This window comes from Cebus imitator, unplaced genomic scaffold (genome assembly GCF_001604975.1).
Source record: "Cebus imitator isolate Cc_AM_T3 unplaced genomic scaffold, Cebus_imitator-1.0 Scaffold95, whole genome shotgun sequence".
Classification (NCBI taxonomy): Eukaryota; Metazoa; Chordata; class Mammalia; order Primates; family Cebidae; genus Cebus; species Cebus imitator.
Window position 1 is genome coordinate 6,538,840 of NW_016107410.1, and position 22,511 is coordinate 6,561,350.

The following is a 22,511-nucleotide window of genomic DNA, read 5'->3' on the forward strand; positions in this document are numbered from 1 at the left end:
TGAGCCACCGCGCCCGGCCTCCACCAGATTTTTAAAGACTGCTTCTGATATAAGGAATCTCTGCACTGCACATTCTGTGAGATGATCTATTCCATTGATGGACAACTGTATCTGTAACAAATTTTTCTCTTTTTAGTGAGCCAAAGTCATGATTCCATTTTATCTGTTGGTTCCAGTTCTGCCTCCAGATAAATTTTATACTTCATGGCAGCTTTTTATTATCCAGAGATAATTTTCAGGTCTCCCTGGTCTGTTAACCAAGAAGAAAAGAGAATAAAATAGCAAATGACATTTTAAAAAGCGTTACGCTTGGTGGGGCATGGTGGCTCACACTTGAAATCCCAGCAGTTTGGTAGGCCAAGGCAGGTGGATTGCTTGAGCCCAGGAGTTCACGACCAGGCTGAGCAACATGGCGAAAACCCGTCTCCACTAAAAATATAAAAAAATTAGCTGGTTGTGGTGGCGTGTGGTTGTGGTCCCAGCTTCTCAGGAGGCTGAGTTGGAAGAATCACCTGAGCCCAGGGTGTCGAGGCTGTAGGGAGCCATGATAGAGTCACTGCACTCCAGCCTAGGTGATGGAAGTGAGACCGTGTCAAAAATAAAAACAGCCCATCAAGCTTAAAAGAAAAGTTTTATTAACTAGAATATAATAAACTAAGTTTAAGTTTAGAAAAATTAACTACAGAAGCTGTAAGATTTGACCCAGTTCATGAGAAAAAAGTATCAACTTAGTATAAAACAATAAAATAACCATTAAAACATTAACTGAATTATAGGCTTGGCTTTTTGTTTATGGCAAATATCTCTCCTGTACTGTGAACCAGTCCAACCGCTTCTATTACATTCAAGGCAACCAAATTTTAAAGGAAAAATTGACAAAGTTAGTCTGGAGGAATGGTCACCAGAATGTCTCAAGAAAAGTCTAGACACCATAAACACAGGGAATGGCTAAAAGAATTAGAGATGCTTAATTTTAAAGAGAAATAGCCCATTGGACATTATCTCATGATCTCAGATAGTTACAATGAAATCCATCTTTTATTTTCTTTTTCTGTCTTCACAGCAGGTGACTAATAGCTGTTTGTAAGAATGAGGTATATATTTGTAGGAATGGGCATCCAGGCTTTACATTTGATCTTTCTAGCCAACATCTTTCAATATGTTTTTGACCATCATCCCCAAAGCTTCTATAGGATATTTGGTCAAGAACTTTTTGGAAATCATATAGCATATATAGTCTCTAGTATATTAACAACATACTAAGCCTACCAGAAAAGAATATGAAATTCAGTAGTGGTGATATGACTTATTCTGTCGATGCTAGTTCTTAATTCGTGGTCACTTTTTTTTTTTTTTTTAGTTGCCTTTATTCTAGTAATTCAGACTATAATTTGGTAGGATTTGGCATCAAATGTGCTAAGCTGTAAGTCTTAAACTTACACCGTATTTTGCAAACTGGGAGTTCACTTATCAGTATCTAGACTTGAAAAATCTTATCTCCTTAATTGTATAAAACTTTCCTTCTCAAATTTGTTTACACCTTCAGGTTGATGAACACCTGTACAGTTGAACTGATTTTAAGTGGCCAGGTGCTTTCACCTTTACATTTCTACTTTTGTCCCGTAGTTTATAAGGTATCTTTTTAAAGCCAACTATGCTAAGTCAACTAACCTTATCTGGCTGGGATAAATTCATCTTTAGCAAAGGAAAACTTCCTGTTTCAACTTCAGTAAATGTTAACTGTTCATATTATTTAATTTGTCATGGTTTTCCTTTCTGCCTTTACCATTTGCTGTCAGGTTTATAACTAGGGGGACCACATTACCTGTTGCCTAGCAAAACCAATAGTATCCCCTTTCATTATGAAAAGTATTCCACTTTGGATGATAAGTTATTTGGTCATCCTAACTATTGTTTACTATTTCTGACAATCATTAGCAGAAATGTCTTATGTGAGTGTTTTTGTTTTATTTGACTGATAAACTAATTTTTTCATTTACCCCTTGCAACTAGCAAGTAACCTATGAGATGATACTCAGGTACTCCAAAATCCTTAGCATGGTGAATAAATTCATGCATGTGTATCACTCTTGTCCTGGGGTCCTATAATATAATTTTTGCTTATGCACTGCCAAAGCAAACTTGAGAATTGCCTTTTAATTTAAAGCAAGAAAAATCTTCTTTGTTCTAAAAACTTTGGCATATTTCCTGATATTCTGAGAATGAGAACTATGTACATAGCTTGTTCCATTTTGCTTTTGCTACTGTGACTCCTAGACCCAGATTTAATCTCCTGCCAGTTATCTGTATCAGCGGTTTTGATTAACATATGTCTTCCTTTTGGTAAGAGTGATTTAATTGATTTTGTTGTATACTTTTTGGCTCTTTAGTAACCCTTTAAAATTTTTGGCAAGGTATTTGGTATAAAACCATAATAAGTATCTTTTCAGCACTCCATAATATTAGCCATTACTATTTTTTAAATAAGTGGGGACTAGGGTAAGTACCCAAAGCCCAGTGGAATATTTTTATAATCCTGTTATGGGAGGAAAAGACCAATCACTAAAAATAAGCTAGTTATACAATACCAGCCTTAATTTTTTATCGTTACAGTTTGGCTCTTATGTATTTTATATGTGTTAGTCCATTCTTGCATTGCTATAAAGGAATACCTGAGTGTGGGGAATTTATAAAGAAAAGTAGTTTGTTTAGGCTCAGTATTCTGCAGGCTGTACAGGAAGCATTGTGCCAGCATCTGCTTCTGGTGAGGGCTTCAAGGAGCTTAACAATCATAGGAAGGGTAAAGGGAAAGCAGGCACATCATATGGCGAGAGCAGGAACAAAAGAGAGTGGGGAAGTGCCACATGAATCAGATGCTCTGTGATCTCAGAGCCAAAACTCAACATCATCACAAGGACAGCACTAAGCCATTCATGAGGGATCTGCCCCCACGACCCAGATACCTCCCACCAGGTTCTGCCTCCAACATTGGGGATTACGTTTCAACATGAAATTTGAATGGGACAAACATCCAAACTGTATTACTGTATATTTTGTATCTCTACCTAGACAGTAAGTTATATACAGCTGCTTTCTTACCATGTGTAATATTGTACTTATAAATGAGATGAATGAAATGTGCGTTCTGCAAATGGTGAATTTAAATGTTGCAGAAAAATTTCTTTTTTTTGTTTTGTTTTGTTTTTGAGACAGAGTCTCACCCTGTTGCCCAGGCTGGAGTGCAATGTCACAATCTTGGCTCATTGAAATCTCTGCCTCCCCAGTAGCTGGGATTGCAGGTGTGCACCACAATGCCTGGCTAATTTTTGTATTTTTGGTATAGATAGAGTTTCACCATTTGGCCAGGCTGGTCTCGAACTCCTGACCTCAGGTGATCCACCCACCTCTGCCTCCCAAAGTGCCAGGATTACAGGCATGAGCCACCAAGCCCAGCCTAAATGTTGCAGAAAAATTTCTATAGTGCACAGCAGAGTAAGATTTGTCTCCGAGTAACATTTCCCACATGCATAGGTCCTAGTACATAGATTTTTGGTTATATTTTTATAAATAAATATGTAATACACATTCATAGAGGATGAAATACAAGATAAACAAAAATATGGAAACTAGCCAACAATAAATTACTATTTGCTGTTAACATTTGGTGTATATCCTTCCAGACTTTTAAAAATTTATTTTCCACGTTGCGTGGCAAGTAGTTACCACAAAATGGATAAGGTGTTTCTTTTTCTTATTTTAACCGATAAAAATCAGATCAGTACATACCATTTTATGGTCTATTTTTTCATTTTACCTAAAATGTCATCATCCTCTTGGCTGCCAGTAAATAAATTTCTGATTTTATTGAATGTACTGTATTTCTGTTTAACACAGCCAGTTCTAGTTTGTACAATTTTTGAGTCTTTTAAAACAACACTTAAATGTATTTTGCATTTTTTTTCTTTAGGATAAACTTTCTGTAAGTGGTGTAGATCTAAGGATGTATTCAGTATAAGGCTTTTGATACATACTGCTAAACTGACCTCCAAAGAGTTTGGACCATTTTTCACAGCAGTTTATGAGAGTACACATTTGGTGAGCCCTCCTTGCGCTTGGCAAAATTCTCTTCTGTCTTTACCAGTGGGGGAAAAAAATGCTTTTCTTTTTTTTCTTTTTTTTAAGAGATGAGATCTCATTATGTTGCCTAGGCTGGACTTAAACTCCTGGGATCAGGGATCCTTCTGCCTTAGCTTTCCAAATAACTGGGACTGCAGGCACGTGCCATTGCATCTAGCTGAGAAGTGCTGCTTTTTAAAAAATTGCTTTTCTTTAATCAAAAATCTTTAATTTCTTTTCCTGGAACTACCCGTTCATTTCTTTGGCTATTTCTCATGGATATGTTTCTCTTTTACTTCTTTATTTGTAATATTAAAAAATATATGCCTTAATAGTGATTATTAAATTTTAGTAATTACTGCTTAGAGCCAGCCTTGATTTTTTTTTTGCAGTTTCAACAATAAGAAATTAAATCTGCCTTGTACAATAAAAAGATATATTTGAAACTTAACTTCAGATATAATAAAATTAAAAATTTCTCTTAAAAAACTTATGATTTGTATATCATGCTTGCATCTTATTTTATCTGATTGTCTACCCTGAACTACTTCTACCTTCCCTGAGCTAGACACACCCTTTTGAAGCAGATAGAAGGCTGGGGTTTTGGGAGGAAAGCAGGGGAGTTTTTTTTTTTAAAAAAACTTGGCAATTGTTTTCTAATACTTATCTAGAATATATGTAAAATTCTTTATACTATCTTATATAGCCTCTTTATGTGAAAGGGGTAAGTTAGGGAGTAAGAGTGGTAACTGCCCAGAGACCTCACAAGGCATCACTTACTTTATTGAAATCTAGTGCTTGTGGCCTCAACTTTGTGAACTCAGAAATTTTGTTTTTGTAGATTCACATAAAATAAGCTCAGGTTATATATGCTAATGACATTTGCAGAGACTGAATAAATCTGAATGCCAGATTATTAATTTATTGTGAGGGTTGAGTAGTGCTTCTGTCATCCTTGCCAGGATATCCTCTTCTTCAGGTTAATCTGCAAATCTGCATGGAAATCCAAACTATAATTAGAAGGCTGTTTGTTGAGCAAGAGGTTCAGATTAAGATTTGTTAGTTGTTTGAATGGTCTGGAAGGAATATATTTGTCCTAGGGAAGGAAATAAAACTGTAGGCCATGCAGGGTGGCTCATGGATGTAATCTCCCAGCACTTTGGGAGGCTGAGGCAGGTGGATCACTTGAGGTCAGGAGTTCAAGACCAGCCTGGCCAACATGGTCAAACCCCATCTCTACAAAAAATACAAAAATTAGCTGGGCATGATGCCTGGTGCCTGTAATCCCAGCTATTCAGGAGGCTGAGGCAGAAGAATCTCTTGAACCCAGGAGGCAGAGGTTGCAGTGAGCGGAGATCGTTCCATTGCACTCCTGGGCAACAGAGCCAGACTCTATTTTCAAAAAAAAAAAAACCCCAGTGAGATGCTTTCTACCTTGCTGGTATCGGTACTACTGGCTCTACTACTCATCTTTGTGGTCAAGTTCTCAGCTTTTTTAAGTGTGAAAGAATTTCTTTTTAATTTTAAAAGTGTCTATAATAGTTTTTGGGATACAGATCACTGTATGAATTTTTTTGCAGTAAACTCAGCAGTATCCTACCAATCTGCAACCCCTGCTATCTCCTAACAATCCTACATCTCTTTATGCACTTGGTGCAGTTAGAGCTCAATATAATTAAGTACTTGTTCCTTGGAATTATACATCCAGGTATGTTGGGTGCTATTAATTTCCTAAGTCATATTTTTAGGCAGTAACTTGATTTATTCCCAAAGATGAATGAGTACCTTGTTTACTTATTTACTTTTCACTCTCAAAGTGTGACTTTTTTTTTTTTTTTTTTNCCTTAGACTGGAAAGAAGTGGATATCTTTAAAAAGAAATGATAAAATATCTATATAATAGATGTGCAGTGTAAGCAAACAAAAATAAAACATATTTTCTTTTCTTTTCTTTTTTTTTTTTTTTTTTTTTTTTTTTTTTTTTTTTTTTTTTTTTTTTTTTTTTTTTTTACTTTTTTAAAGGGAATAGATGCATCTTGATATACTGTAGGATACTCAGCTCTAGAGGTGAACAAGTGAAATACTCAGCTTTACCATTCTCACCAGAATACTGGTCAAGCAGTAAGCCCCTAGTCCCCTTCCCCACGCTGGTAAAAGATCATACTTTGGCCGGGCAAGGTGGCTCACACCTGTAATCCCAGTACTTTGGGAGGCCAAGGCGAATGAATCACGAGGTCAAGAGTTCGAGACCAGCCTGGCCAACATAGTGAAACCCCATTGCTACTAAAAATACAAAAATTAGCCTGTCATGGTGGCATGCACCTATAGTCCCAGCTACTCGGGAGCCTGAGGCAGGTGAATGTCTTAAATCCGGGAGGTGGAGGTTGCAGTGAGCCGAGATGATGCCACTGCACTCCAGCCTGGGCAACAGAGCGAGAATCCATCTCAAAAAAAAAAAAAAAATTTGCAATCACAGAAAATTAGGTGGCATATCAAAGTAGTTGAGCACATGGATTATATTGCCAGACTGCTCACTTCAAATACGCATCTTTACGACTCGCTAGTTGTGTGACCTTAAACAAGTTACTTTACCTGTGTCTGAGTTTTCCCAACTTAGAAATAAGGATGTTAGTACTACTTGCCTCATAAGGAACGCTTAGAACGTATCTGTCACATAGTAAGCTCTTTTTATTTTTTCTTGAGAGGGAGTCTCACCCTGTCGCCAAGCTGGAGTGCAGTGGCACGGTCTCGGCTCGCTGCAACCTCCGCCTCCGGGGTTGAATCTATTCTCTTGCCTACACCTCGCGAGTAGCTGGGATTACAGATGTGTGCCACCACACCCAGCTAATTTTTGTATTTTTTTTTTACTAGAGACAAGGTTTCACCATGTTGGCCAGTATGGTCTCGGTCTCCTGACCTCGTGATCTGCCTATCTCAGCCTCCCAAAGTGCTGAGATTACAGGCGTGAGCCACCTCGCCTGGCCCACATAGTAAGTTCTTTTTACATGTTAACTCTTGATCCATTTGTTGTTTTCATTCAAGAATTGGAAAAAATCCATTTCCTCAGCTGATGATTTTTAATTAACTGCTGATTGTAAACAGATCTTTTATTTTTTATATTTTATATTTGAGATGAGAAATTTTAAAATTTAAACAACTAAATTATTCTTATTTGCTCCCCCTTAAGCTTGTGTTCCAACATCTGTATCTAGAATAATTCTCTGACCTTTCATTGTTTGTTACACAAGTTAAATGATCTGGGTATTAAATGTCATGTAAGGTAGTAAAGCATTGTCTAAAGTATTATTTTCCATGTGTAATGATGTGTCTGTATACTGCAGGAATGCGTAAGCAAATATTGCCTTCTACTTTGTGGCCCATGTACTTGCAAAAGAAGTAACTTTCATTTGATTTCTGTTAATGATTAGATGACTGTGTCACAGTTACCTTCAGCCTCTCAAGAATCTATTTTGTATAACTTAATCAGCAGCTAAAAAGATGAGGGAAAATTGGTTTATATGCCCAAAGAGAGATAAAAACTTTTTTGGAAAAAAAAAATATTGGTTGCATGATGCATTCCACACCCAGTGCTAGAATCAGTTCCCCTTTACAACTGAGGACGTACAATAAAAATTAGTTCTCCCAAAGTTGTGGAAATGAGCACAAGAGGATAGAAATCAGGTAATTCACAGACTTCATTTTAGAGATTATGTGTAATAAAGCTTCCTTCCAGTATTGACAAAGTCTTTGTTGCTCTTGCATGCCATCAGATGTACATTTTCATTGTTCCAGGTCCTTTGGTCTTTGATTTAGCTTTGTCTTAATTTTAAAACTATTTTCTTTTTTAAAAAATCATCTAGTCTAAAGTGTCACAAAACTATTTTCAACATGTGGGTTGCAGCCTAATGGTAGGAAGACTCATTTAGGCAATGACTTGATCAGAAATTGCATTTTCACCCCTCAGAAAAGTCAATATATTCATTAGCATTTTTGATTTACTTCTCTTGAGGCTAAAAGTAACTATACATTGTTTTTTAAAACATGCCTATACTGCCAAAAATTCCTAGAGTTGCGACATATATTTTTAGTTAATGAGGAGTGTTAAATGTTTGTTGAAAAATGTTTTTCAAGTATGTCAGATTCAGATACATTGGATTTCATCAAATTAAAAAGTTTTATATTTCATAGGATACCATCAAGAGAGTGAAATATTTTCACAGATGGAAGAAAATAATCACAAATCATTTATCTGATAAAAGACTTACAAAATGTTTATTAGCTAAATTTTATTTTATTATTGTTTTTTAATTTTTTAAAAAATTATGATATATTTTAGAAACAGAGTCTTGCTCTGTCACCCAGGCTGGAGTGCAGTGGTGCAACCTCGGTTCACTGCAACCTCCACCTCCCAGGTTCAAGCAATTTTCTGCCTCAGCTCCCTAGTAGCTGAGACTATAGGCTTATTCCACCACGACTGGCTGATTTTTTGTATTTTAGTAGAGATGGGGTTTCACCATGTTGCCCAGGCTGGTCTAGAACTCCTGAGCTCAGGCAATCCACCTGCCTCAACCTCCCAAAGTGTTAGGATTACAGGCGTGAGCTACTGCGCCCAGCCTGATTTTATTCATTTTTTAAAGACAGGATCTCACTCTGTTGCCCAGGCCAGAGTGCAGTGGCAAGATCACAGCTCATTTCAGCCTCTATCTCTGGAGCTCTAGAGATCCTCCCACCTCAACCCCCCATGGATCTGGGACTACAGGCACACTCCACCACACCTGGCTAATTTTTGTATTTTTTGTAAAGACAGGGTTTCGCCATGCTGCCTAGGCTAGTCTCAAACTCCTGGACTGAAGCAATCCACCCACCTTGGCTTCCCAGAGCGCTAGAATTATAGGCCTTAGCCACTACATCCAGCATTTTATTTTATTTATTTGGAGACAGAGTCACCTTCATCACCCAGGCTGTAGTGCAGCAGTGCCATCTCAGCTCACTGCAACCTCTGCCTCCCAGGTTCAAGCAGTTCTTCTGCCTCAGCTTCCCAATAGCTCGGACTGTAGACACATGCCACCACACCTGGCTAATTTTTGTATTTTTAGTAGAGACGAGGTTTTACCATATTGGTTGGCTGGTCTCGAACTCCTCACCTCAGGTGATCCACACATCTCAGCCTCCCAAAGTGCTAAGATTACAGGCGTGAGCCACCATGCCTGGCCGTGAAATGAGTAATTTTCCAGGGAAATGCAGATCACCAACATTGAGTTAGAGAACTTAAACAGACTAATTTCTGTAAAAGAAATAAAAAATGTTACTAAACTATCCCAGCAAAAAGCATTAGACCTGAATGGTTTCACAGAGCAATTCTTTCACATTTTCAAGGACCAGATAGTCCAACTGCTACATAAATCATTCCAGAGCACTGAAAATGTTGGAAATCTTCTGAATTTCTTCTGTGAAACAAATATAGTATTGATACTTAAACATGGTAAGAACTGTATTGAAAGAAGAAAGCAAGCTATAAATCAGTATCCCATATGAATATTGATACAGAAATACTAAATTAAATATTATCATTATTAAGTGATATACCATGACCATGTGAGATGTATTTCAGGGATGCAGGGCTGACCTAATATTAGGATACCCACTAGCATTATACTCCCTGTTGATAGATTTGTAGGAAAACTCATTGTCTCCATAGGTGCTGAAAGAAACTTCAACAAGATCCAACTGTTTTGTGATAGTTCTCTCTCTCTCTCTCTCTCGCTCTCTCGCTCTCGCTCTGAAAAAGGGATTGTGGAATACCTTTTTGAAATGATAAAATTTATATATCTTAGTCCTAAAACCAGGAATCTTATATATAATAAATATTGTAGAAATACTAGAAGTATTTTATTATTATAATGCTAGAAGTATTTCTACAATATTCAGAAACAAGGCAGATGTACACTATCTTCACTACTGTTCAACATTATAATGGAGATATTAACCAATATAGTTAGATACATCAATTAGAGGCATAAGAATGGGTAAAGAAGAAAGATTTTTCTCTGCAAATTATGATACAGATTGAGTATCCCTAATCTGAAAGGCTCCAGAATTCAAACTTTTTTAGCAGTGACATGATGCACAAAGTAAATGCTCATTGAAGCATTTCAGCTTTTGGATTAAGGGTATAATGAAAATAATGCAGAAATTCCAAAATGCAAAAAAATTTAAAATACTTCTCAACCCAAGCTTTGTTTGTTTGTTTGTTTTGTGTGTGTGATATGGAGTCTCTCAGGCAGGAATGCAATGGCAAGATCTTGGCCCACTGCAAACTCAACCTCCCAGGTTCAAGCAATACTCCTGCCTCAGCCTCCCAAGTAGCTAGGATTACAGGCATATACCACCACACCTGGATAATTTTTGTATTTTTAGTAGAGACAGGGTTTCACCATGTTGGCCAGGCTGATCTCAAACTCCTGACCTCAGGTGATCCACCCACCTGACCTCCCAAAGTGCTAGGATTTACAGGTGTGAGCCACCATGCTGGGCCTGACTCAAACATTTTTGATAAGGGATAGTCAACCTGTATTATGGCTGAAAAACTATAGGGGATCACTGATAAAATTAATCCAAATGATAAAAGAATTCAATAAAGTAGCAGGATATAAAAGTAAACTTACAAAAATCAATCGACTCTTATTTACAGACAGTAGCCAGTTAGCAGTCAGTCATAATTGTAGAGAAAACTCCACTTACAGTAGCAACAAAGATTAAATACTTATTAAACATAAAAATGTACAAAGCCTACAGGAAGAAACTTTTTCAAAACTTGTCATAAAAGCAGACTTGAATAGGATGACTCATCGTTATAAAGATGTCAGTTCTCCTTAATTTCTGAATTTAATGCAATCCCAGTAAAAAACACCAAGAAGCATTTTTCCCCCCCTCAGGTTAGACAAGTCACATGGGAAAATAAATATACAAGAATAGCCAGGAAGAAACTAAAAAAAGAAAAACTGCTGGTGGACTAGTTCTAACAGATATTACAACATATACTATAAAGCTTCTATAGTTAAATCTGTGTGCTGCTGTCACATGAATAAATAAATAAATAAAGCAGTGGAATAGAAAGCCCAGAAACAAACACAAGTACAAGTGGAAATAATAAAAATGGTATCTTGAGCTGTACTCAGCTCTGTAGTCCTAGCACATTGGAAGGCCAAAGCAGGTGAATTGCTTGAGCCCAGGAGTTTGAGACCACCTTGAACAATATGGCAAAACCTTTACTACAAAAATTAGCAGGCATGGTGGTGCACACCTGTAGTCAGCTTCTCAGGAGGCTGAGAGATGGGAGGATTGCTTGAACCCAGGATGTCCAAGGCAGCAGTGCGCCATGGTAGTGCCACTGCACTCCAGCCTAGGTGGCAGAGTGAGACCCTGTCTCAAAAAAAAAAAAGTTACCTCAAATCATTTTTAATAAATGGTACTGAGACATCTGGGTGTCCAAGATAATAAATGAATAAATACTACTGGGATAAAATTAGATACACATCTTGTGCCATGTATAAGAACAAACTCAACACAAAAACATGTACACAAGTGTTCATAGCACTATTGAAAACAGCCAAAACATGCAAACTCACATGCGCATTAACTGATAATTGGATAAGCAGTGTGATATGTCCATACAAAGAAACATAATTCAGCAATAAAAAGAAAAACAGTGATACATGCTACAATGTGGGTGAAACTTGAAAACATTATACTAAGTGAAATAAAGCAGTCAGACCACAGATTGTAGATTTCATTTGTATGAAATGTCAATGATAGACAAATCTATAAAGCTAGAAAGTAGATTAGTGGTTGTCTGAGGCTGAGGGAGTTTGGTTTAAAGAGAGGGGTGACTGATAAAAGATACAGTAATTTCTCTTTGGGATGATGAAAATGTTCTAAAATTTATTGTGATGGCTAGACAACTGTATGAATATACTAAAAGCCACTGAACAAGACAATGAATTTAAATGAATGAATGTATACTATATAAATCATATCTCAATAAAGCCATTACAAAAAAAAGGAAAGAAAAATTCCAAACAGGTTAGTATCTAAATGTTTAAAGAAAGAGGAAAAAAGACCATTAAAAAACTCATGTTTTCTTCTTTAACCTTTGTGTATGGAAAAGGCTTTTGGGCTATAACTCAAAATCCAAAGACAAAGATTGACACATGTGACTACATAAAAATAAGAAAATTTTACATGGTGAAAACCAACATGAAAAAAGTCAAAAAAACAAGGTGACAAACTGGAAGAAAATTTTTTCTTTTTTTATTTTTATTTTTTTTTAATTATTATTATATTTTTTATAAAGATGGGGTGTCACCATGTTGGCCAGGCTGATCTCGAACTCCTGACCTCAGGTAATCCACCCATCTCGGCCTCCCAAAGTGCTGGAATTACAGGCGTGAGCCACTGCGCCTGGCTGAAGAAAATTTTTTCAACATATACCTTAGCCAAAAGGCTTATATCACTAATTATACTACACTTGATTTTAGCCAAAAGGCTGAGAAGCAATATCCCTAATATATAAAGATCTCTTAATAATTAAAAGACAAAAAAAAAAAAAAACAACGCTGAGTGACAGAGGACCAAAGACTTGATTAAACAAAACTGGGGAAAGACGTAAATGGACAACTCATGGAAAAAGTTTAAGTTCACTCAGAAAAATACAAAGTAAAACAACACTGAGATATCATTTCTCATCTACCAGATTAATGAAAACTTAAAAGAATGTCAGCTAATTCTGTTGTCAGGCACCCTCCTATACTGCTGATAAAAGTGCACATTAGCATAGCTCTTCTGGAGAGCAGAGCCTAATAAATTGACATGTGCACTTATCTTTTGACCCAACAATCCCACTTCTAGGAATCTTCTCTAAAGAAGTGTATTCATTTTAGGAATGTTTGTAATTGCAAAATATTGCAAGTAGCCTAAATACCCATGCAGGAGAATGATTGAATAGATGATGGTACAGCCACACAACGGAGTAGTACTGTGTGGTACTTACTCATTGTAAGAAAGAATGGGGAAAATATCTGAACTAGTTACAGTGCAGTTAAGGGAATTAAGTACGAAGAGTATCGATAACATACTAATCTTTATAAAGCAGGGAAATATAAGCACGGATGTCAACTTATTGTGCAAAGAAATACAGGAAGGATAAACTAGAAACTAACAAAACTGGTTTGCTACAGGGAATGCAGGAGAATGGGGTAGAAAGATTGGGAGGAATGGGAATAAGATAGTAGAGATGTGGAGCAGCGCTTTTCTGACTGTAATTTTTTTATATGACTTTGACTCTCAGAACTCTGGTAATTTTTTATGTAGTCTCCAGAAATAACATAAAATCAACCTGGATGTTGGCAGGTATGGAGAAAGGAGCCCAAAATGGAATGCAAGCAGTAACAGAAGAACAATATTAACTTGAGTTACGAAGTCAGTGAATAACACTGACTTGAGAGGGGAAGAAGAGAACTAAGTAACTTTGGAAAATGGTATTTGGATTAGGTATTCTAAAGCTAATTACAAGAAGACAAAAAACAAATAGTAATAAATGTGTTTCTCACAGAAGTATTGCTTCGGTGTTCTGAAACTGCCTTTTGTGTACGGCAAAGTTTTAAAAATAAGTGAATATATTGTAGATAATGAAAGTTAGATTTCTTGCCGTTGTATAAAGAAGTTGCAGGCTGGGCACAATGGCTCATGCCTGTAATCCCAGCACTTGGGAGGCCGAGGTGGGCGGATCATGGGATCAAGAGTTCGAGACCAGCCTAGCTAACATGGTGAAGCCCCATCTTTACTAAAAATACAAAAATTAGCCGGGCATGATAGCACATGCCTGTAGTCCCAGCTACTCAGAAGCTGAGGCAGAAGGATCACTTGAACCTGGGAGGCAGAGGTTGTAGTGAGCCAAGATTGCACCACTGCACTCCAGCCTGGGCGACAGGGCGAGACTCCCATCTCAAAAAAAAAGGTTACAGATTAAGATAGGAGTATCCTAAAATTAACTCTGTGTTCATTGACTGGAGTTTGAGATATCCATATAGATAGAGTCCATATAGATATCCATATATAGTCATGGTTTTTTATATATATGTTGTATGAATACAAAGATACATAATACAGGTGTGTGAATATGTGTATACTGTACATACGTATATTTCCTAGCTCTCTCCTGAGAGAGTCAGAGGAATGAGACCCTAGTAAGCACATTAGTGCTCAGATCTTCTCTAAATATTCTCCAGTGATGGAAATCATGGGTTCTTGGAAAAATGGTTGAGTCTGGGACAGGAATAATACAATATGTGCCTGGAACATCATGTGGCACCAGAAAGTAATTCAAAAAAATGATGGGAGCATGTTGAAAGGACAGCAGGAGCCAATCTGAAAGAACTCCCAATGGCCCAAATGGAAATAATTTGAGAAACAAAATAATGAGAATATTAGATTATAACCCATGAAATAAAACATATACAGGCATTTAGATAGATAAGGTAGATGGGAAGCCTAGGAAGAACAGCTCTTCCTTACCTGGAGTTTCAACTAGCATAGACAGAAATAGAGAAAAACTATCATTAGGCAGATAACACTATGATAAATACTGCGTGCAAGAACTATCTGCGGACACTCAATGAGAGAAGTTATGATGAAAAGCAGGATATTTTTAAGGTCACAAAATGTTTCCTCACAAGGTACTTATTAATTACAAAGAGAATAATGGTAACTATAGGGGGAGAAATGGCAGATACCACCTTAACTAGATAAAGCAGTAATTTGAGATACGTCAACATCATGTGTTCCCTGATGCACTGAAAGGGCACAATTTCATTCCTGTGATATTCCTGCCAAAAATGCCTAAGTTCAGTCTAATCATGAAACTGGAGACATTGGCTTAACGGTCTAAATAAGGTCTGTAGATTAGTTAATATGTTATATCAATGTTAATTTTCTGATATCAGTAATTGTACTGTGATTATGTAACATGTTATAAAGGGAACTTGGATGAGGTATATACAGGAAGTCTGTGCTATTTTTGCAACTTTTCTCTGAGTCTAAAATTACTTGCAAATAAAACATCCTTAAAAATAGGGGCCAGGCACAGTGGCTCCTGCAGCACTGTAATCCCAGCACTTTGAGAGGCCAAGACAGGAGGCTCGCTTGAGTCCAGGAGTTCAATAATAGGCTGGGCAATATGGCAACAAACCATCTCTACAAAAAATTAGCTACGCATGGTGGCATGCACCTTTAGTCCTAGCTACTCAGGAGGTTTAAGTGGGAGAATGGCTTGAACCCAGGAGATGGAGGTTGTAGTGAGCTGAGATCGCACCACTGCACTCCTGGGCAATAGAAACAGAACCTGTCTCTAAATGAATGAATGAATGATAAAGGTTTGAATGACCATTTATCTGTTGTTACCTAAACTCTTGTTATCTGAGCTTAGAAGCGAGAAAAATTTTCATAGTAAGCTTTGTTATCAGGGCTCTCACTATTTGAACTAAGGTTGAATAGATTCACAGGAGATAACATATTTATTACTGATATTTTTGTTGCAATATTATTGGAACTTGTTCTGAATAGAATTTATTCTCATTGCCCTGGAGTCAACCATTGATTCTTTGCTTGTTCTCTTAATATACTCTCCCTTAGAGGACGCATCCATTTGATTGGCATCAGCTGTCACCATTTAAGTGAAAAATCTGTACATGTCACTCCCCTAATTGTCTTCATTATCTCCCTAATGAATCTCAGGAAAAGTCCCAGCTCTTAAACTTCACTCACAAGGCCTTGCATATCTGTTCCTACTTACATCTTCAGCTTTATGGTTTTAAACCAACAACAAACTCTTGCCTTTCCTTGAACTTGCAGCTCTTGCCTTGCTGAGCTACTCTAAAATTCACTCATCCCTTGAACTTGAAGCTGTTGCCTTGCTGAGATACTTTCAAACCCATTCTTCCTAATGCTTTTTGGGTCCTGTTCATGTTGTTCTTTCTCCGTCCAATTGTTTTGTCTTCTTTGCCTGGCTAATTCTTTCAAATGATAGCCTAAATATTACTTCTTCCACAAAACATTCTTGGACCATCAAAGACTGGCTTTCAGTGTTCCCCTTATATACTTCCATAGCATCCTTTAGTTCCCTGTCCTGGCACTTATCACTCTATTATAATGTTTATATCTTATACTAGACCATCTGTGGTATAAAGAATAAATTAGAAGGCAGCAAAACCATTTTAAAGGCTAGAGACCAGTAAGACACCTGTTGGGGAAATCTAAGGAGGAACTAGTCACGGTTGGTTGCATATATTAAGATATTAGTGAGGATGGAGCCCAGAGATACTGTATTTAGAAAGAGAGGCGTAAGATCCTTGAGAGCATTGTCTGTCCTGTTTGTCTGTATATCGATAGCAGGGGAACTCTCATGAGTGCTTCCTTATACTCATAACGCCAATTCCATTTCCCACCTGTAAAACATTTCACTTTACCCTTAACTGTCTTGGTGCCTTATTTCTATAATTATCTGTGTAGTCTTTGAGGCGGGAACTTTGGATACCTAATTCCACCATTGGTTGTGGATTGTTGATTGATTTCACCTGACTAACTGGGTAATCTCACAATCTTTCCTCACTACTTATTAATAATATCTCCCCTCTGTGACATGTTAAGTTGAAGATGATGATTTAGGGTTATTTGCTTAATGTTTGTTTAAATTTGCTTTTGGTGAGTGGCAAACAAGGGTAGAAATTAATATTTTTGCCTCTCTCCCAGCCAAATGTTCTACTTCTAGTGGCATCAACATTCTTTTATTTATCCAGGTTTTCACATTTTTGAATTTTTATTAACATAGCCTTCTCTTTCATCAGTCATCTGTAACTTCAAGTTTTGCTTTAAGTTGTCTCCACTGTCTTCATTTTTCTTTCCAAGTTAACACTCTAACCTTAACCCATATCTAAATTATTGTAAAATCTCTCAGTTTATATTCTTAATTTCTTCGCCTCATTACCCTCAATTTAAATTCGCAAGAATGATGTTGACTCTAAACCTTGACATCAAATTGTCTTGATGAATTGATTTTTTTCTAAGAATTTTAAGGAGTAAATGAGATAATGAATTAGTGCTTTATAACTATATATCCCCTAGCTCTTGATTTATTCCCTCCTTTTAAAAATCTTTGCATCTTGCCAGGCGTGGTGGCTCACACCTGTAATCCCAGCACTTTAGGAGGCAGAGGCAAGCGGATCATCTGAGGTCAGGAGTTCGAGACCAGCCTGGCTAACATGGTGAAACCCCATTTCTACTAAAAATACAAAAAATTATCTGGGTGTGGTGGCATGCACCTGTAATCCCAGCTACTCAGGAGGCTGAGGCAGGTGACTCACTTGAACCTGGGGGGCAGAGATTGCAGTGAGGCAAGATCGTCCCATTGCACTCCAGCTTGGGCAGCAAAAGTGAAACTCTGTGTCAAAAAGAAAAAAGAAATCCTTCCATCTTAAACTCTATTTTTTAAGAAGATTTTTCGTAATTGAGCCAATATTTGTTTAACCTTAATTTCTATAAAGAGATGAAATGGTGTACTAATTAAGAGTAAAGACTGTAGAATTTAAATCAAGCCTCGCATTCTGGGTCTAAGTACCCAGGACAAATCATTTGATCTGTTTGCACCTCTGTCTTTTCAACTTTATAACAGAGGTAACACTATCTGTTTTAGGTAACACTATCATGAGGACTAATTAATAGTCTCAAATTACTACCTGGCATACTATATATGGTACATATCAGTACTGAAGCACACAATTTTTTGAATTTTACTGCACTTATATATTAACTGGTCAGGAAACACACCATAAAGTACTTTCACTTGAGGGTGAAAATCTCAGACATAACATTTGTAAAAAATACCATGTGACATCTAAATATAATGAGACATGTGGAGACTCATATGACAGGAAATGGAGAAAAGGCAATCTAGGAATTAACTTTATGGTTCATAAGGTAAAAGGAACCTACCCCATGTGAGACATAATCCCTTCATGTTTATATTCTCCATCTTTGCAATTAATCAGATTCAGTAAGAGCGAACAAGCCAACAGGCCAGGTTCATGTTTGAGCCATTTCCAAGTACTATGTGATACAAATAGTTGTTATAGACTCTAATTAGCTACTTGACCCTAAGAATTCCAGCCAGTTTACTGTAAGACAGCCAAGGATCATGCCCCTTCACTTCTGAGCTTTAAGTTTCCCGAACTGTAAAACAAGGTGTGAACCAGATAGGGTGCTTCTGAGATGCTTTCCAACTGTGAAATTCTGTTGGTTTGTAATTTCATAAATCATAGAAAGCATTTTACTATAGTGAGTGGTCTACTATAAATAGAAGTATCTTCACCAAGCCAATACTCAGAATATTTGTACTTTAAGTTTATTGACAACTATTGGGAATTAGTGCTTTTATTGACTATGTTAGTCTGACTGAAAATTAAAAATAGATCATAGGAAGTGAATTTCTTACCTCCTTTTAGGTTATTACAATTTTATGTTCAGTAAAAGCAGACACTTAAAGGAATGAGGAAGCTTCCAGAGTTGAAATGCCCTGTTGGCAGTGTGACTCTGCTACAGAATACTATTTGGGGAGACCAGCTTACTCATTGTGGGGTGCAGGGAATGGGGGAAGCTGGGAGGGCCAAAAACCCACAAGAGTAGTAGAAAAGAATCTTCCCTTAGGAGGATAACATCCTCTGCATTCTATTTTTATATTTCAAAGTGGGGTATTTTTACTTCAAATGACAGTACTGTATATAGTTATCAAAAGCAGAACGTTGTATATTTGCTAATAGAGAAGTATTGCTACATGATGATCTCCTTGCGCCCCATGACTTTGTAAAGAAAAAAATAATCCTAATAAAATCAGTTCTTAAAATGTTTTAAATTCTTAATAAAAAATGCTGTAGTAAATATAGATCTTCACTTCAAAACACTTTATATTTTGTTTAATATCTCTCTTGTCTTCTGTAACTTTCCCAGTTTTTTCCGTAACATTGATATTTTTTCAGCATTTAAGCTAGCTCTCTTGTAGAGTAGTCCACATTCTGAATTTATCCGATTGTTTCATTATTAGATTCAGATAAAATACTTTTGGAGAAATACAGCATAGGTGATTTTTTTTCCCCTGTTGCACTATATCAGGAGGCATCAAATGTTAGCCTGTCTGATTATTAGTAATGTTAAATTTGATAATTTGTTTAAGGTAGAGTCTGGTGGTAAGTCAACATACGTTCGAAATTTAAAGTTATCAGTAACCAAAGAATGTCTTGTTCAATGACAGTCTCTCATCTAATAGGTTTTGTCATCTATTTATGAACCTTGCCAGAATCAGTGATTACCTTAGTGGTTGCAAAATATTGATTTTCTACTTCAAGAGATGTGTTAAGTTAAAAAAAAAAATTATTACCATAAGATGGCCCTTGGCTATAGTAATCATTTGCTCTTTTTGTTTAGAATGTATTAGGAAATATGTGAGAGAATTAGGTTCAAATGTTGTCTTTACCTGTAGAGGTTGAGCTCTTTAGGAAGTTCCACAAGATGTGCTCACTTCGGCAGCACATACACTAAAAAAAAAAAAAGTTCTGCAAGAGTTAAGGTACCAGAAAAATTAAGTAGAAAATTTATCAGCCATGTTAGTAATTAGATTTAGATAATTAAATTTCTGATATTAGTCCCATAGTTGCCCCAGTTCCTATGATTCAGACAGGAATTATCTTTTACCTTAAAACTACAGTTAAAACCTGTAGAGTCAGTATACTTCTATATTTGCAGAAGATGTTGTGGGACCATCCTAAAATGTATAGCACAAATTGAAGATGCAAGCAAAAAGTTAAATTTTATTAACTCAAATTTCGGCTGGGTGCGGTTGCTCACACCTATAATCCCAGCACTTTGGGAGTCCAATGCAGGTGGATCAGTTGACGTCAGGAGTTCAAGACCAGCCTGGCCAACATGATGACACCCCATCTCTCGTAAAAATACAAAATTTATCTGGTTGTGGTGGCGGGTGCCTGTAATCCCAGCTACTCAGGAGGCTGATGCAGGAGGCTCGCTTGAACAGGGGAGGCAGAGATTGCAGTGAGCCGAGATTGCGCCGCTGCACTCCAGCCTGGATGACAGAATGAGATTCCATCCTAAAAAAAATATATATATATCAACTCAAATGTCTGTTATTGAGGATTATTTGAAAGTTTTTATTACCTGACCTTGGTAGCATGTTTTAAGCACAATTCCGCAACATCATTAGAAACCTAAACCTGTTTCACTGTTTGTGTTTTAACATTTGTGAGGTAGAGACAAAACCAACTCATATAATTAATTACTGGTGTCGTAGTATCCAAAAAGAATATTAATGATAAGATTCTGTCTTATTAACAAGTTGTAGATTATTTCTAAATTAACAGTTTATTATCACTAGAGCTCACTGTTAACAGCTGAGTCACTTCCCTTCATAATTAGAAGAAGGCCTCTGTTTGACAGCAATAAAACTATATTTTAGGTTAATTTTTAATTATGATTTTTCACTAATTCACTAATTGAATTTTTAAGGCCTACCTAACAATTTCCAAAGCTTGACGAGAGAGCTTTTGAAATGTAGTAGAAATAGTCATTTGTTTTTTTCTACAGTGTAAGTGGGTTGCTTCATTATTCTGCATTTTAGCTTGTCCATCTGTTTCATAACAAGTTTCTATTACAGTTTTTAAGAAAAGCTGCCTTGAAATATGTTTCTTATAAGTAACAACGATTTTATCTGAGAATGAATCATTTATACTTGTTGGTGGAAGCGATAATAACTCTTTATGGAAAAGTCAGGAGCTTGGATATTTGTTTTTTGGGTACCTAGGCTGGCACTTAATTTTTACCTCTTTTACCAGAAAGTGCAGGGTGCAGTAAAAGATTATACACTGGAGAAATTTTAGGTAAATCAGTGTGAATCAGCTGCCCCATCGCCTTTGTTGTTTGAAGATTTAGGAAGATTTTGTGGATTTCTTTGTATTTTTAACATGGATCTACTTCTAGGGCTGGGTCTATTTTTGAAAAGGTATTTGTATTTTTTCACACTTTACTATAAAGCTGGTATCTTTTTATAGTGTTTGTCAAGTTAGTATAAAAAGTACTGCTGGTCTATTAATCTGTAAGGTTATATGAACTCTGCAAGACTTAACATTTTAGAGACATAGAAAAGTGGGATTTCTGGTTAGTGATGTACAGGTCTTCATGTAATGCAGGTAATGTATGAGCATTGTTGGATGGATCCTTATAACATTCCTGTATGCTTTTTTGAAAATATGATCTTGTTTAACAAAATGGGAAACAGAGGCACATGCTTTATCCAGCTATCACAGAAAATAATAGTTAGAATCCAGAAAACATACTCATCTGATTCAGTGTTTTGCCCAATAGATGGAATTAGTATTGTTTTCTTTATCTTATTTACCTTATAATTTTTAAACATTGTTTTTTCAGTTCAGTTTTGATTGATTCCTTTTCTTGTAAGTCTACCACTTAAAATAATATAGCCAACAGGAATCTGACACGAGGCAGAATTGTCCTCTGATTGCAGCTCTATTGCTATCTCCATCTGTTGGTATGAAGAAGTAGTGCTCTTGCCAGAATAAGCAAGCTTATTATAATTTTAGCAAAAATAGATTAAGAAATAAGGAATTGTGCTGTTAATTCATTTTCTTTCTTTGTGACAGGTAAAGTCAGTTGGAAGCTGCAAAAGTGTCATAGGAAGTTAGCTATTATAGACAAACTGCCTTTTTAAAGGCTTTTTGTTAGTGATATTAAAAATGTCAAAAAGAGTTATTTAAAAATTGATGTATTAACCATGCCTAAATTCCTTATGGATTGTTCTTTAAGGAATTACAGAAATATATAGTTGTCTCGACTTTTTTTTCTTCAACCTGGGATCAAGCATCATTGTGCAACAATATTTTAATAGTGAGAAATCTCAAAACTCCTGACAGTCTTTGCATATTCACAGTTTCATGGGCTTTTGCATCATTGCTTCTGAATTGCTAATGAAGAGCTCAATATAGCTTCTGATGCATTTCAGATATACTGGGTGGTGACTGGCTAGAGTGTTACTGACATCACAACATACAGCTGTTGACTTTCTATTGTCTGAGTCCTTCTCAGCAAGTGCTTTAGACTGCTCTGGCAGGCACTCCCAATGCCTGACTAATCAGCTGGATGTGTGCAGTGAGCTCTGTAGAGGAGCAATGCAGAGCATCAGTTTACAGGTACTATGGAAAGTACATCTTCTTAACTCTGTATGATGAAGCAAATACCAATACAATGAAGGTATGTGATTCTTAA

General features: G+C 36.6%; 1 protein-coding gene across 21 annotated transcripts in view; it reads left to right on the plus strand.

The window, feature by feature from the left end:
- Positions 1-22,511, plus strand: part of R3HDM1 (R3H domain containing 1) — a 195,160-nt gene that overhangs the window by 36,384 nt on the left and 136,265 nt on the right. For 2 of the 21 annotated variants that reach the window (XM_037741155.1, XM_037741161.1), the window contains exon 1: positions 21,933-22,496. The exons of 6 other annotated variants lie outside the window; for them this stretch is intronic. The gene's annotated coding sequence lies outside the window, so the exon portion shown is untranslated. Of the gene's footprint in view, positions 1-21,909; positions 22,497-22,511 lie in introns of those variants that run through there. 13 more of the 21 variants (XM_037741158.1, XM_037741159.1, XM_037741164.1 and 10 more) reach the window with 8 other exon arrangements.